Below are 13,967 nucleotides of genomic sequence, written 5' to 3'. Positions count from 1 at the left end.
GACTTGTATTTCTGTGTAGAACACATTCATTCCCCCATAACAGGCATCCCGTTGCTGTGTCCAGCTCAGAGTCTCAGACCCTAAAAGAGGCCCTGTATTCTTCATCAGTGTGGCTATAGCCCTGGAGATCTATGAATCAAAGGGCAAATTATGTGCCCCTTTCACAGCTTATAGGTAGTAATCAAACACTGATGGGACTAAACACTTCTGGAGGATTGGGTATGTTCTTTGATTAGGTATAGTTCTGCTCTATTGGAGGGGTTCCCCTGTTCATGAATTCCAATTTATATTCTTTTGGTTTGTCCTTTAGGGGTGTTATTCTTTTTTCAGCATTCTTCTTGGCTGCATCTGAAATGTACCTTGGAAAATATGCTCTCCTAGGAGAGATGAGCAGCTTTTTCAACCCACTTTCTGCCCAAGGGTCTTTTTAAAATTTCATGTGTAAGTCTTTGTCTCAAAAACTTAGTTGGCTCCTTACTGATCTGGTAGACTCTGTATGCTGGTGGCTACTCTAGTGGTACTTTTTAGGGTGTATCTCTTAGCTTTTGCTACATTTCTTTGGTTTTCTTCTCCAATTACTTCTTTCTCTCTCTAGGCTGAATTATGGGCACCTAGACTTATTAGGTTTCAGTGGGGAAACAACACCCCTTGTCTCTAATTTCATAGCCAATGTGTCTAATTGAAATGAATTACTAGGCAGCTGAATCCTTACTCTAAGACACCTTAATCACTTCAGGGCTTTTAACAATGAGTGTGCTGGTCATACTTTTGATTGAATCCTTACTCCAGCCTGAGTTCTAATGAACTATGCCCTGAAGGTCTTCTTGTTTTTCTTGCTTTATATTTTATGCTGCAAGTCCTTGAATTTGTGGACTGTCTTTATTCTCTTTAATTACTTATAAGCAGGCAGATTATGTTCTGAGCTCATCTTTTTTTTTTTTTTTCTTAGTGATTTGCTAAACATAGACAACACAATGAATTAACATTATATGTTCTAATTTTTCCATAAAGATACAAGTTCATTAGTTCTACGGAATAATTGCCAACTTACAAGAGGTGACATCTTCACCAAATGCCTTGCTGTGACATAAGAGAAGTTACCATCTTTTTTTGTCTCCTTTAACAATTTTCTCACTATTTTTATCCATTAAGCCTTTAGGTCTTGATATGATAGTGGTCTTCTTTTAGGTATCAATTTTTTCATGAGTTTAAATAGACTAGTTTAGTAAAAGCAACTCCAACATATCAGTGGCTTCAAATAACAAAGGCATATATAAATATATATATATGTGTATATATATATATATATATATATATATATACATATATACTTCTTTATTATGCATTGGAAATCAGCTCTGTTCTATGTCATTCTTATTTAGGACTGCCAGCTGTGGAAGGTTTCATCTTTATGCTTCCATGTTTGCTGAGGGAGACAAATAGGAACATGAATATTGCACACTGACTATTAAATCCTCCCCCCAAAAATGACATGTGTGACTTCTCCTCATGTGTTAATGGACAAAGCAATACACATGACCACAATAAACTTCAAAGGGGTGGGAATGTGCAATCCGACCATATGCCTGGAAGAAAAACTAGAAATATTGAGCGAACAATATTAATGACTGCTACATGCTTATACCCAACAATACTTTATTTTTGAGAAGAATGCCAGATTGTAATCTCCAAAAGGGCAACACCATTTTTTTCTTGTTGATTGCCATATCCTTGGCTCAGTGCATAGAAATAAGTCTGTACTCAATAAACATTTGTTTAATTAATTGGATGTTACAATGTTTTCTTAATACTGATAGAAGATGCATGACATTTCAGATTTGTAGAATGCACTTCAACCATTCCATCAAATACAAGCTCTCACTGCCTTTGCATTGATTTGCAAAATGTATATGGCTTTTTCTCTTGGATATTTTCTCTCTCTATGCCATGAAAGTTATGAGTGATGGCCAACTTTCCAAAGAAGAGTATAAAATTATTAACAAACTGGAGGCATTTTTAAAAAGCACAGAGAGAAAACAAGCTGGAAGGGGGATTCTGGCATTGGGGTATACTTTTGCTGATGAATTACTTTCTGTACCAGAAACATATTTCAAATAATCTTGACAAGAGAATGAATGAACTGCCAGGAACTATCCTAAGGCAACGCCAAGTTTAGGGCTTTTGTAACCAATACCAACTTTATTCTTCCTCTATTGCAAGTATCTTCAAAGGAGTTGTAAACAATGATCAGACAACTCCAAAGATAATAGGTGTGGTTCAAGGAATAGTTTATTCAACGTTAGGACAGCTGAGGAGAAAAGCCAGTCATTTTCTGGGGGACAAATATATTCTCATTAAACAATGCATTACATTTTCATTAAAATGGTACTTACAATCCCTACTCTAAAAATATGAATACATGTATAGTGTGGTGTTGAGTGTGAGGAGGAAAGGAAGGGGAAAGAGGAGAAGATAGAAATGAGAGAGACAGAGAAACAGAAGAGGTTTAATTTACTGTTCTTAACTGTTGAATTACATATATCTACATTTTTTCCCCTAAACTAAAAATAAAATTGCTTTGCAATACACACACTCAGCTGCAAAGTCACTGATCATTAAGAGTATTCCCAAACTTTGCATTTGTTGTACCCAATGAGAAGTTGTGCCGTTTGTCTACAGAAGCATGAAAGAGTGGCTTTTAGTATGTTTGTATGGAGTAGCACTGGTTGGAGGATTCCAAAAATACAGCTCTTGCTGAACCTAAAACTTATTGAATTATATCCCCCTCAGAGCATTGATACTAATTTACAAAGAGCCAGATTGTATTAGTTTTCCATTGCTGATGTAGCAAGTTAATACAAACTTTGTGGCTTAAAACAGCCAACTTAATATCTAACAATTCTGTGTGACAGAAGTCTGACCACAGGTCTCACTGGGCTAAAATTTAGGTGTCAGGAGGACTGCATTTCTTTCTGAAGGCTCTAGGGAAGAATCCATTTCTTTGCTAATTAAAATTTAGTTCCTTGCAGTTGTAGGACTGAGATCCCTGTTTACTTTCTGACTGTCAGTTGAGGGTCATTCTCAGCTTCTTGCGGCCTTTCACATGCCTTGGCTCATGGCCTTCTCTATCTTCAAAGCCAGTAATGGCAGGTCAATTCCTTCTCACTTCTGAATCTCTCCAATCCATTCTTCTGCCCTTCTCTTCCACTATTAAGGACTCCTTTGCTTAGATTGGGCCTACCTGATAATACAAAATAATCCCCTCATCTCAAAGTTTTTAACTTAAATCATAAGTGCAAAAAAAAAAAAAACTTTTGCTATGTAATGTAACAAATTAGGATGTGGACATTTTAGGGAGGGGGTACATTATTCTGCCTACCGCAGAGGTCTAAGTGTCTTATCCATGTGTGGGCTTCTCTGAGATAAATGAGTGAATGTTAGAAGTAAACAGGAAACTAGCCACTCACGGATTTGGAAAAACCTAAATGCAGTTTACCCTATTAGCATGGGGGAAATAATTGTATACCTTTCTCACTACAAAAATATAGAAAATTTATTATACTTAGCCCAGAACTGTTTCTAGATGAGGTTCCATAAAACAATGCATAAAGGAACAGGAAACCAAGATGCAGTCTCATTAGTTTAGGAATGTGAAAGTGCTTTGTGGGCCCATAAATAATTATACAAATAAAATGTTTTCCTTTAATATCTTCACCAAGTTATGATTCTGAATGTGTGACCATATCTGCTAAACGTGTCCTACAAAGATGAATACAAATATGGATGTGTGATTAAACTTGACTGAAGTGGATTTAATTAACCTGGAGAAGAGAAAAATCAGCGAGTATTTGAAAGGTGTCTTTATTTTTATAAGGGACTAATATGAAATTAGAAATGTGCTGTGCATTTTTGACGATTGAAGTGGTCCCAGTGAATGCTTGCTTCCAGGATACTGATTTCTTTTCTACATAAAGCAAGATTTTCTAATAATCTGAGCAGTCTAAAAATGGATAGGACTGCATCATAAGATCATAACCTTCCTGTCACTTAGAGGTCAACCAACAGTGGTGGATGAGCCCTTAGTAGGGGTATTTTGGATAGATTTTAAGCACTAAAGAGAAGGGTTATATACAGTTTTTAGTAGTGTGGTCCTTTTTTCCTAATCAAATTTTCTTTCTTTTTTTTTTTTTTTAACGTCTTTATTGGAGTATAATTGCTTTACAATGGTGTGTCAGTTTCTGCTTTATAACAAAGTGAATCAGTTATACATATACATATGTCCCCATATCTCTTCCCTCTTGCATCTCCCTCCCTTCCACCTTCCCTATCCCACCCCTCTAGGTGGTCACAAAGCACCAAGCTAATCTCCCTGTGCTTTAGAGCTGCTTCCCACTAGCTATCTATTTTACGTTTGGTAGTGTATATATGTCCATGCCGCTCTCTCACTTTGTCCCAGCTTACCCTTCCCCCTCCCCGTATCCTCAAGTCCATTCTCTAGTAGGTCTGCGTCTTTATTCTCATCTTGCCCCTAGGTTCTTCATGACCATTTTTTTTTTTTTTTTTACATTCCATATATATGCGTTAGCATATGGTAATTGTTTTTCTTTTTCTGGCTTACTTCACTCTGTATGACAGACTCTAGGTCCATCCACCTCACTACAAATAACTCAATTTTGTTTCTTTTTATGGCTGAGTAATATTCCATTGTATATATGTGCCACATCTTCTTTGCCACATCTTCTTTACCCATTCATCTGTTGATGGACACTTAGGTTGCTTCCGTGTCCTGGCTATTGTAAATAGAGCTGCAATGAACATTTTGGTACATGACTCTTTTTGAATTATGGTTTTCTCAGGGTATATGCCCAGTAGTGGGATTGCCAGTTCTTAGTCTGACAATATTTTTGTCTAGCTTTTTATGTCTTTCAAACATGTAAAAATTAAATCTCAAGTTGTTTGAAATAGACAAACTGCCATAATTGAAAAGCATAACATTTACATGAAATGTGCAAATTTCTATATGCTAATGATTATAAACATATATCAATTGATTACTGCACACTATTCATTTGTTAATATATTTTTTTAAAGATTTATTTATTTATTTGGTTGCGCCAGGTCTTAGTTGTGGCAGGCGGGCTCCTTAGTTGCGGCATGCAAACTCTCAGTTGCGGCACACGAACTCTTAGTTGCGGCATGCGTGTGGGATCTAGTTCCCCGACCAGGGATCTAACCCGGGCCCCCTGAATTGGGAGTGTGGAATCCTAACCACTGCACCACCAGAGCAGTCCCTAATATTTGTTTTATGTGAAGCATTATCCTGCTTGGTTTTGAGAACACAGACAGACCGAGGCTTCACAAAGCTTACGGATTTAAGGGGGAGACAGAGGCTAAACTAATGAGCAGATGAACAGATCATTTCTCACAGATTATGTTATAAAGAAGATAAGCAGGATGATGGGTTAAAAAGAATAGCAGAAAGACCAATTTAAATAAGGTAATTAGGGAAGAACTTTCAGAGGAGCTGACATTTAAACTGAATCTGAAGTGTAAGAAAGGGCCAGCTCCTTTACATAACCTTATGAGTTATTAATCCTTTCAATATCACTATGAGTTGAGAACTACTATTGTCTTAATTTCATAGAGGAAGAAACTGAGACTTAACAAAGATTTACCTTGAGCACAAGTTTAAATGCTCAAGGTTGATAAAGCTTGAATTGGGACTCGAATCTTTAGGATCCCACAACCTGTTAGGGCTGGAATCCATGACCTTTAGTTTTTAGGTCCCTTCTGACTCTGAGTTTCTGTGAGTGAAACTGACTAGTACAACTTGGACAGAGTGAACATATAGGGCGTGCTATTCTCTCTCTGTCGGGCTAGTGAATTCACTGGTAACTTGACAAATGCTAAACTTTCATGAAGGAGTTAGAATACTGTGACTCGGAAATATACTCTAAAGCAGATGGTGCTAGTTACAATTTTTGTTTTGGACATGGAGTGTGGTAGACTCAGAGACAGAAATCGGTGAAAGACAGTTTCCCAGTTTACTTTGATGCCATTTTGATATTGTTGATGTATTAAATGTACGTTGGTCGAATAAAAGAAATTTAGGTATCCAGGGTGAATATACCTACTGAAGACAAGTAGTTCCTTATCTTGGGTTTAATTCATCACTGAGAGTAGGGTTAAGTCAGGGGGCAAATCTGGATGAGGAAGAGACCTGTGCAGTAGTACCAGCTACCCCTGCTACTATGTAACATTGGAAGAAGCTGTATTATTTCTCTGAAACTCAGTTTCCTCGTCATGCTCAAAGGCTTTCTGACAGTGCGAGTGACAAAGCTGTAAAAGCCAGTCTCTTCTTCATATTTAAAAAGTTGATGGAAACAAAGATGTGAGTTTAAGAGTCAAGCTTCATGCAAAAATTCGACCTCTAGTGAAGAACACCATCTTCAGAGAGGGCTGCTTAAAGGAAGCACAGTGCACCTTGTAGACAGTTCCAGAAAATATCATTGGTATAGATCCCCCAAAACAGAAAAAAAAGTAAATTATTAACTTCATAAATTAAATTTCATTTCCCCTTTTGAATGTTTTCCTACAATTCTTTAAATCTGTCTATGCTTTAATGCCAGCATCATGTATTTATTTGGCCCACGTCCACTCTCTTTTTAAATTCAGAACACACACCCACACACACACTAGCATCACTTTAAGTTTGAGAAGGCTACGTGTATACCATTAACACATATATCTTCATAATAAAAATTCACAAAAGCTTATTTCACTTTAGGGAACAAAAGAGCTGTGCCCCAGGTTACACCTGTTCTTATTCATAAACTCTTTGGGAATTCTTACTGAAGGATAAAGCTTTTCAAAGGCCTCCTGATCTACCAATCATACAAGATTAATGTTATCTTCATCTATTCAACATATTGATATTGAGCTAGTTCTGTGAGCCAGACATTGTCCTAGGCATGTGAAATCCGAAACAGGCATAAGATATAGTGGCTGTGCTCAGTAAACAAGTGTTTTGATATGCAAAGGATGTCAAGTTCACACTGTTTTTGTTATTGCAGTGGTATTGAATAATACAAATATTGAGCATCTACTTGTAACTGTGAGGCAAGGGCTTTTCACATGTTACTCAAGCCTACCATATTTCACAATGCCAAGAGGCACTACTTATTTATATATCATATAAATGGTGGCCCCCTGAATGGGAGAATGTGATGGTTCTCACTTATCTTGCTTAATTATCACAAAAATCAAATAGGTAGTTTTTATTATTCCCTTTTCTAAGATGAGAACATTGAGCCTCAAAAGCATGAAAATCACATAGCTATTAAATGGCAGAGCTGGGTTGATATTTGGATCCAAATGATGCTAAAGCCACAATAAATTTATTATTCCATGAAGCGTATTGTTATAATACTATCAAATGGCTGATCACTCACAATTACCCCAAGGTTCTTTTATAAGTGGAAATCATACATTAGGGGCCATTTATATCATTTATCTTAGAGGAAAAATAATGCCTTGCAGCAGCTGTCCCTTCTAGGTAAAGGCACAAACTACAGATCCAGCCACTTTTTAAAAGCTGAACATTTACAAGTTGAGGGGTCATGTAGAGCTTTTTCTTAAACTTCTCCTTTTTGAGACCTGCCCAGGAAGTCTCTCAGCAATAATCTTTCTGTTACAGATACATGTTTCTGGTTTTTTTCCTAGCCACATTATGAAGAGAAGAAAAAAACAAAAAACAAACAAACAAACAAACAAAACTGTTGACAGGATTAAACCTGTCACCCCAAAATTTTAGAATTTAAATATGAAAATTTTACCTCCTGTTGAATAACACATACATATATCAAGGTTAATTGGTTTTATGTCTGAACGGTGACACTCATTAATTCTCTTTACTTTTTCTAGCACTAGGGAAGAGTATTTTTATGTGGCCACAGTAAAAGTTGATGTAAATATATATTTAATGATGACAAACATCAGCAGAGTGAATGGGTAGAGGTTAAAAGGAACTAAAGCATATGCAAATTTGAAAGAAGTAGATTTCAGTGTCATGAATCATAGTTTGTTATGTACTTGAGCGGGGGATAGAGTATACGATACTAGTCTTGCTATACCAACATTCTCAGATTTGCCACTCACGCAGTGTACGCCTTTGAATATACTCAGGATAGTTCATTAATTTTAAGTTTCTTTTTACTGTTTAATACTTAATGGAGAGAAGCTGTGATATCTCAAAAAAAGTTGATGCTGATTATGACTCTGCAAAGAAAACTCATCTTTATTTAAATACAGATTAAAATGAAGAATATGTGCTACTACAATGTTAATGTGGTTACTTAGCAGAGAGAAAAAGAATGCCAGCTTAATGAGTCCATAAGCTTTGTTCCTCTTTTGACAGTCATTTTTATTGTTTCATGACCATAGTTTTACCTTCCTGCTGCTCCTTTTCCCACCTTAATACCCCAGCCAAGCGAGATGCAAATATTGTAGTTTGTGTGAGCAGGCTGAACAAATGTCATTGGAGTAAATTCATCACCACTTCCTGGGAAACATCGCAAAGTATGTGCCGTGATGGGTTGGTAGGTCCGTGATTAGATAGGCATACGTTTTACTCTCTTAAACTCTATGAAATAAACCATATGATATAGTTGGAAAATATTGGAGATAATATATTGTATTTACTTTTCCTGTAAGAAGTGACTTAATTGGATTTTGTCTACTGCAGTTACCTAAATTCATCTAATGGACTTGATATACAGATTTTATGATGATCTTAAAAACCACACTTATAAATTCATGAATATGAATATCAACCAGTTTTCTACCTTCAAATTAAGGTTGATTAAATGTTTTAAATAGTTGTGTTACTAATATTCTTTCTGAATTTTAATGAACATAGCTTATTAAACCCTAGGATTGTCATGATATTTAGACCTCACATCAAATTCAATTCCTTGAATTGCTTCATATGTGTCCGTTGTGTTTCCATAATCAGATTTAAAAATTTCAAATAATAGTTTTAGGTCTTTTTCATCTATATATTCTTCTGGTGAAATTCTTCTTGCTTCCTAAACCTCTGCTCTTTCTCTTGGGTAATGCATAGAATAAAATAGATGCTCAATATATATTTTCTGAATTGAATATGTTATTTTTCTCTCTCCTGTGGCACCCAGAGCAGTCTAGATCATACGAAAAGAACACGATAAATTCTTATTGATCAATGATGGATATGTCCTAAACTTATGTGTGAGAATCTTAGCCCCCATAGAATCACATCTATATTCCTATCAGAATGCATACAATAATTTTTTAAAGGTCTTATTTTGATTCTTAATATTGTATGACTAAAAGATAACCTTATTCCTGAATTTTAAAGTAAATTATAGAAGGAAGGAAATAAGAAAATGAAGAAAATTCCCCTTGGTTACTTAAAATGAGAGATTCACAGTTGTCTATTATATCTCCTGATCTTAATCAAGGCAGACAGGTAGAGTGGAAAGAGGTTGTTTTCTGAGATCCCAAAAATGTGGCTTGTCATTCAAGTACTGCCCTTCAGTACCTTTGTGAATTAGGCCAAATCATTAACCTTTTTGAGTTTCTGTTGTCTCCTTTGGACAATTAGTATAATAATTATATTTGCTATGCAAGATGGATCTGAGAATTAAAGAAACTACCATATATAAAAGGACTGTAAATAAATGCATCACAAAGACAGAAGGTCAAAAGGTGTGAATTCCCAGGTTTCCTATCACTCTGCTATACTTGCATAATACAACTGACAAAGTAAAAATAGTAACTCATTGAAATAGGATACATGTGGCTGGTCTATACACTTCATTAATAGGAAAAAGCGTTGTGCTGTGTTTGAAATTTCTGTGGATACACCGCCTTAAGTGGATGGATTAAGTCATCAGAAAATTCCCATTGTGTTCAGTGAGTGGTTACTGTGTTTTTGTCTACTTTTTGTTTTTTAATAGCCTTATCCTTTTCACCATTTTTCATTCTTTTCAATGTATTTTATATGATAATTCTATGAAAGTGAATTGTATGTTGACTCCAAATATTGTCAGTTGAAATCAGTGTTTACTAAGGCAAATTCAATGAAAGCAGTGTACAATTCATCAACTCAATTTTTTTTTCTAGTTAAACAATGATTTTATTGCTTGAGTAAACAGACAAATTTATGCAACCAGGGCAGAGGCTGTGGATGACTTGTATTTCCAGTGGGGGGGAGGACTCGTTTGGTGTTGTAATATCGAGCCAACCGATGAATAAGGCTCTAAAGCAGAATCAGATGGAATTTAGCATCTTTATCCTTTCTGTTTCTCTCAAGATGCTTTCGAACAGCAGCAGGTTTCTTCATTAAATGATAGAGCTCCTCAGGAAGATCAGGAGCAAGTCCTTTGGACTTAAGAATTCTCAAGATTTTATTGCCTGTCACAAAACGTACTTGTGCAACACCATGTGAGTCTCTCAGGATCACACCGATTTGCGAGGACGTCAGGCCCTTCTTGGCCAGTTTGTAGATCTGCTCCTTTACGTCATCAGACGTCAGCTTCAGCCAGATGGAGATGCTGTGGTGGTAGGGCAGAGCCAACTGGGACAGGCCCTTCCCTGGAGCATGAATGCGACCTATGATGGCGGCGGTGTGGTTCAACTCAGTTGTTAAAACCACAAACTAAAATATGAAACACATAGAATTTTACATAAAGAAGAATTGATGCAAAAATGGATAAATATATAGCTTATCCAGAGTAGAGAAAATTTTCTCATTTAAAGTAAGAAAGAAAGCAAGATATTATTTCCAACTCTTATCCACCAAAGGTTCAATGGCGATGTTACAGGAAAGTCCACATTAAAGGACGGTATCACATACAGAAAAAGACACCTTACAAGTGTTAGTTGTTCCATATGTTATCTCATTTTGCATTAACTGCTAATATAGGTATAATATCAGGGGCAAAATTACACTTTATTCTTCCTATCTCACCTCCTAGATGTATGTTCCCTAAATGGTATGGTAATGCTCCCATAATACCCAGCACAGTACTTTGCTAGGAGTTCAATAAATGTTTGTTGAATTGAATTACCACATTAACATGTAAGTTGTGAGATTGAGGAGTTTACAGCCTTTAAATCTTATTTTAAAATCTAGGTTTACACAAATTTGCATATTATTTAAAATGAATATATTAAGCCCAAATCAGTGTCTAATTTATATGCATTTCCACGAACTCACTTTGATAGTTTGAAGTGTTACCACTGACCAACACACTGGATAGGACACGAAGATGACCTTATTCATTTTTGGGAATTGACAATTTTTTAGAAGATTGCCCGGATGTTTGTTTATTTACCAATTGATTTTTTTTTTCCAAATGAACTCTCCTTGGAGATTTTTATTTACAGTTATTCGTTCACCACTTTTTGAGCCCTGTCGCTTTGTTGACTTCATGTGCTTAGTTTGAGGGACACTGATGGATGCTTCTTTGATAAATAAAGCTGATCAGGTCTTTTAAGTAAATGATGACATGTAGCTGAAGCAGTTAAAAGATTTAGCTCTTTGCCAATTTGTTGTTTTATTGAATAGCCATATTTCATTCAAGAAAGAGAACATGCTTGTGGCTTGTGGCATTGCAATACATGTACCTTTTCTTTAGAGAAGCTCATATAAACTTATGATAGAAATTGGCCTCTTTGTCAACTTAAAGAGAAATTAAACTGGCTTCTTTTCAATTTCTTTTACCCTCCTTCTCATTCTTTTATCCAGGTAAGTTAGTTCTACAGATTTTTATATAAAGTCTCAGAGAGAAAAATCCAACATGATGTTTATCAAGCTAGAGTGCCTATTCAGTATGCAAAGAAAAAAAAAAAAAATCACCTTGCTTTTTCTATTGCAGTGCCCCTAAATTGAAGCTATGTGCCTGATCAGGCAAAATTACCTGTGCTTCATATTTCATAGCATCTAAAGCTGGCTTCTTCTGTCTACGTAGATAATTTTAAGTGAAAGGTACTGGCATTATTTAACAAGATGAGATTTAGCAAGATATTTTTGACAGGGTTTCCAAAGAAACCACAAAACAATAATGCAGTGAACCCTGATTTTAGAACAAACTCAACTTCTAAATGATTCAAAGAAGCACCATCGATACTTATGAACTTAAAAAAATTTTAAGGAAAAACCACAGCTTAGTTTCCAATCAGTCAAGACTTTGAACAATGTATTTCTGTTGGGAATAAAGAAAGAAGGGGGCTCTATAAAAAGAAAAAGCTGTAGAGTGGAGGAATTGTGTTTTAAAGGCTACACACGTCCAAGGTGTTCAGTTGATGAGGTCTTTGTCTTGTAGTCACCAAGCTTCATTCGGTGTTTCTATAATCACAATGCAGTTTTTACACTCTGCAATTATCTTTAATTGTAAGGATATGCAACCCTTTAATTAAGCTAAAGGGAAGATAGTAGCTGTTCATATTGAAGAACCTGTGAACTCCAATAGCCTGTTTTGACGTCTGAATGATTTTGACACTCTCTTGAATAGTGATTGCTGCATTTTGTTCCTTGCTTTGGGTGAGTTTCTTAAAGGAAAAAATGCTGTAGGCCATCCCCTTAATAACTTTCCTCATTGCAGCCTGGTTAGCAGAGACTCCTTCTGAAAGTCATCTGCTCCTACATGTCCAGGTGGAAGGAAAAGTAACTCAGCACCACAGGTACTAGTCATTTTGGCTGGAAGAAAAAGTTCCACAACACGTCACTCTCTACCAGTGGCTGTGGTTTTAGCCAAACACCTTGAAGTGTCTGACAGAAGGTTTTATTCGATGCTGAAAGGATAGCTAAGTTGACAGCATGTAAGTAAGTGATGTATTTGTGTACCTCTATGTTTGTCAGCCTGGAACACAGCCACACCCCTCAACAACACGTACACATACATACGCAAGCCACCACCACCATCGTTACCATTATACATTGAAACCCTGTTGTTCCAGGTTCAGCTCAGAGGTAACTATTTTAATTGAACTGTTTGTGTTTCCTTTGTTTCTCTGCTCACTCCATATATCAAAAGCAATCACTCCTTTCACTAGTATTTCCGTAGTACAATGTTTGTAACTCTATTTAACCTATATTTTATTCTGTCTCATATCATTATAAGATATTAAAATGACTCTTACCCCTAACAGATTATAAATACCCTCAAAGCAAGTAATAATGGTTTTTACCCTTTATCCTTTTTTTCTTTGTGTGTGAATAATATATACCTACAGAACACACACACACAAATATTTATCTATATAAACACACACACATACATAGAGAACATAAGAGTATAAATAGAATATATGCATGTATGATCATATGCTATATAATATGAATTTTAAGAGAGAAAGAGAAAGAGATTGCCTTTTCTTATGTATTAGCTTCTGAAAAGGCAATAAAATCATTCCATTTGCCAGGCAATCACCCGTATTCCAGTGAGAGTGTTATATCATTATACTATCAATTTTATATTTTTAAAACTTAACACTATAACACACACAACTGAATCCAATCCCTCTTCCTCCCCTCCAAAAAAGGAAAATCAATTATTTGTATCATTCAGGTTGATAGGATCTTGCAGTATTGTAGGGTTCTCCCTACAGATCTTTGCAGAAGTCAGAATTGCACTGCTCTCTCCATTCTCTGCTCCCACAGCCCATCTCTGTATTCTGACAATAAGTACACCTCTCTTTTCCTTCTTCTCTTCTCACATTTAGGATTCACTTAGAGAATATACTTAGAGTACCCATCAGGCAGTAATTTTCAAGTTGGAAAACACTGGAAGAGGTGTGCTACAAGTCTAACAAAAACTTTTGAAAAATGCCATATCAAGTAATTGCACAATTTTACTTTCAGTGTATCAAAACATTCTTGTACGGCCTTCATGGATGTTTAGAAATATCACATTTGAATGTTCATG

The 13,967-nt window shown here is 35.9% G+C and overlaps 1 protein-coding gene and 1 pseudogene across 11 annotated transcripts in view; one reads left to right on the top strand and one right to left on the bottom strand.

The window, feature by feature from the left end:
* LRRC4C (leucine rich repeat containing 4C) overlaps positions 1-13,967 on the top strand; it is a 1,215,963-nt gene that overhangs the window by 508,990 nt on the left and 693,006 nt on the right. The gene's annotated exons all lie outside the window — the stretch shown is intronic.
* LOC309667849 (small ribosomal subunit protein uS15 pseudogene) lies at positions 5,471-12,964 on the bottom strand (annotated as a pseudogene). The gene is made up of 2 exons: positions 12,947-12,964; positions 5,471-10,696 (listed from the first exon to the last, which is right to left on the bottom strand). The product of its transcript is annotated as a small ribosomal subunit protein uS15 pseudogene (transcript).

The sequence above is a fragment of the Balaenoptera physalus genome (genome assembly GCF_965194825.1).
Source record: "Balaenoptera physalus genome assembly, chromosome: 10".
In the NCBI taxonomy this organism is placed as follows: domain Eukaryota; kingdom Metazoa; phylum Chordata; class Mammalia; order Artiodactyla; family Balaenopteridae; genus Balaenoptera; species Balaenoptera physalus.
This window is presented reverse-complemented; position numbering and strand designations above follow the sequence as displayed.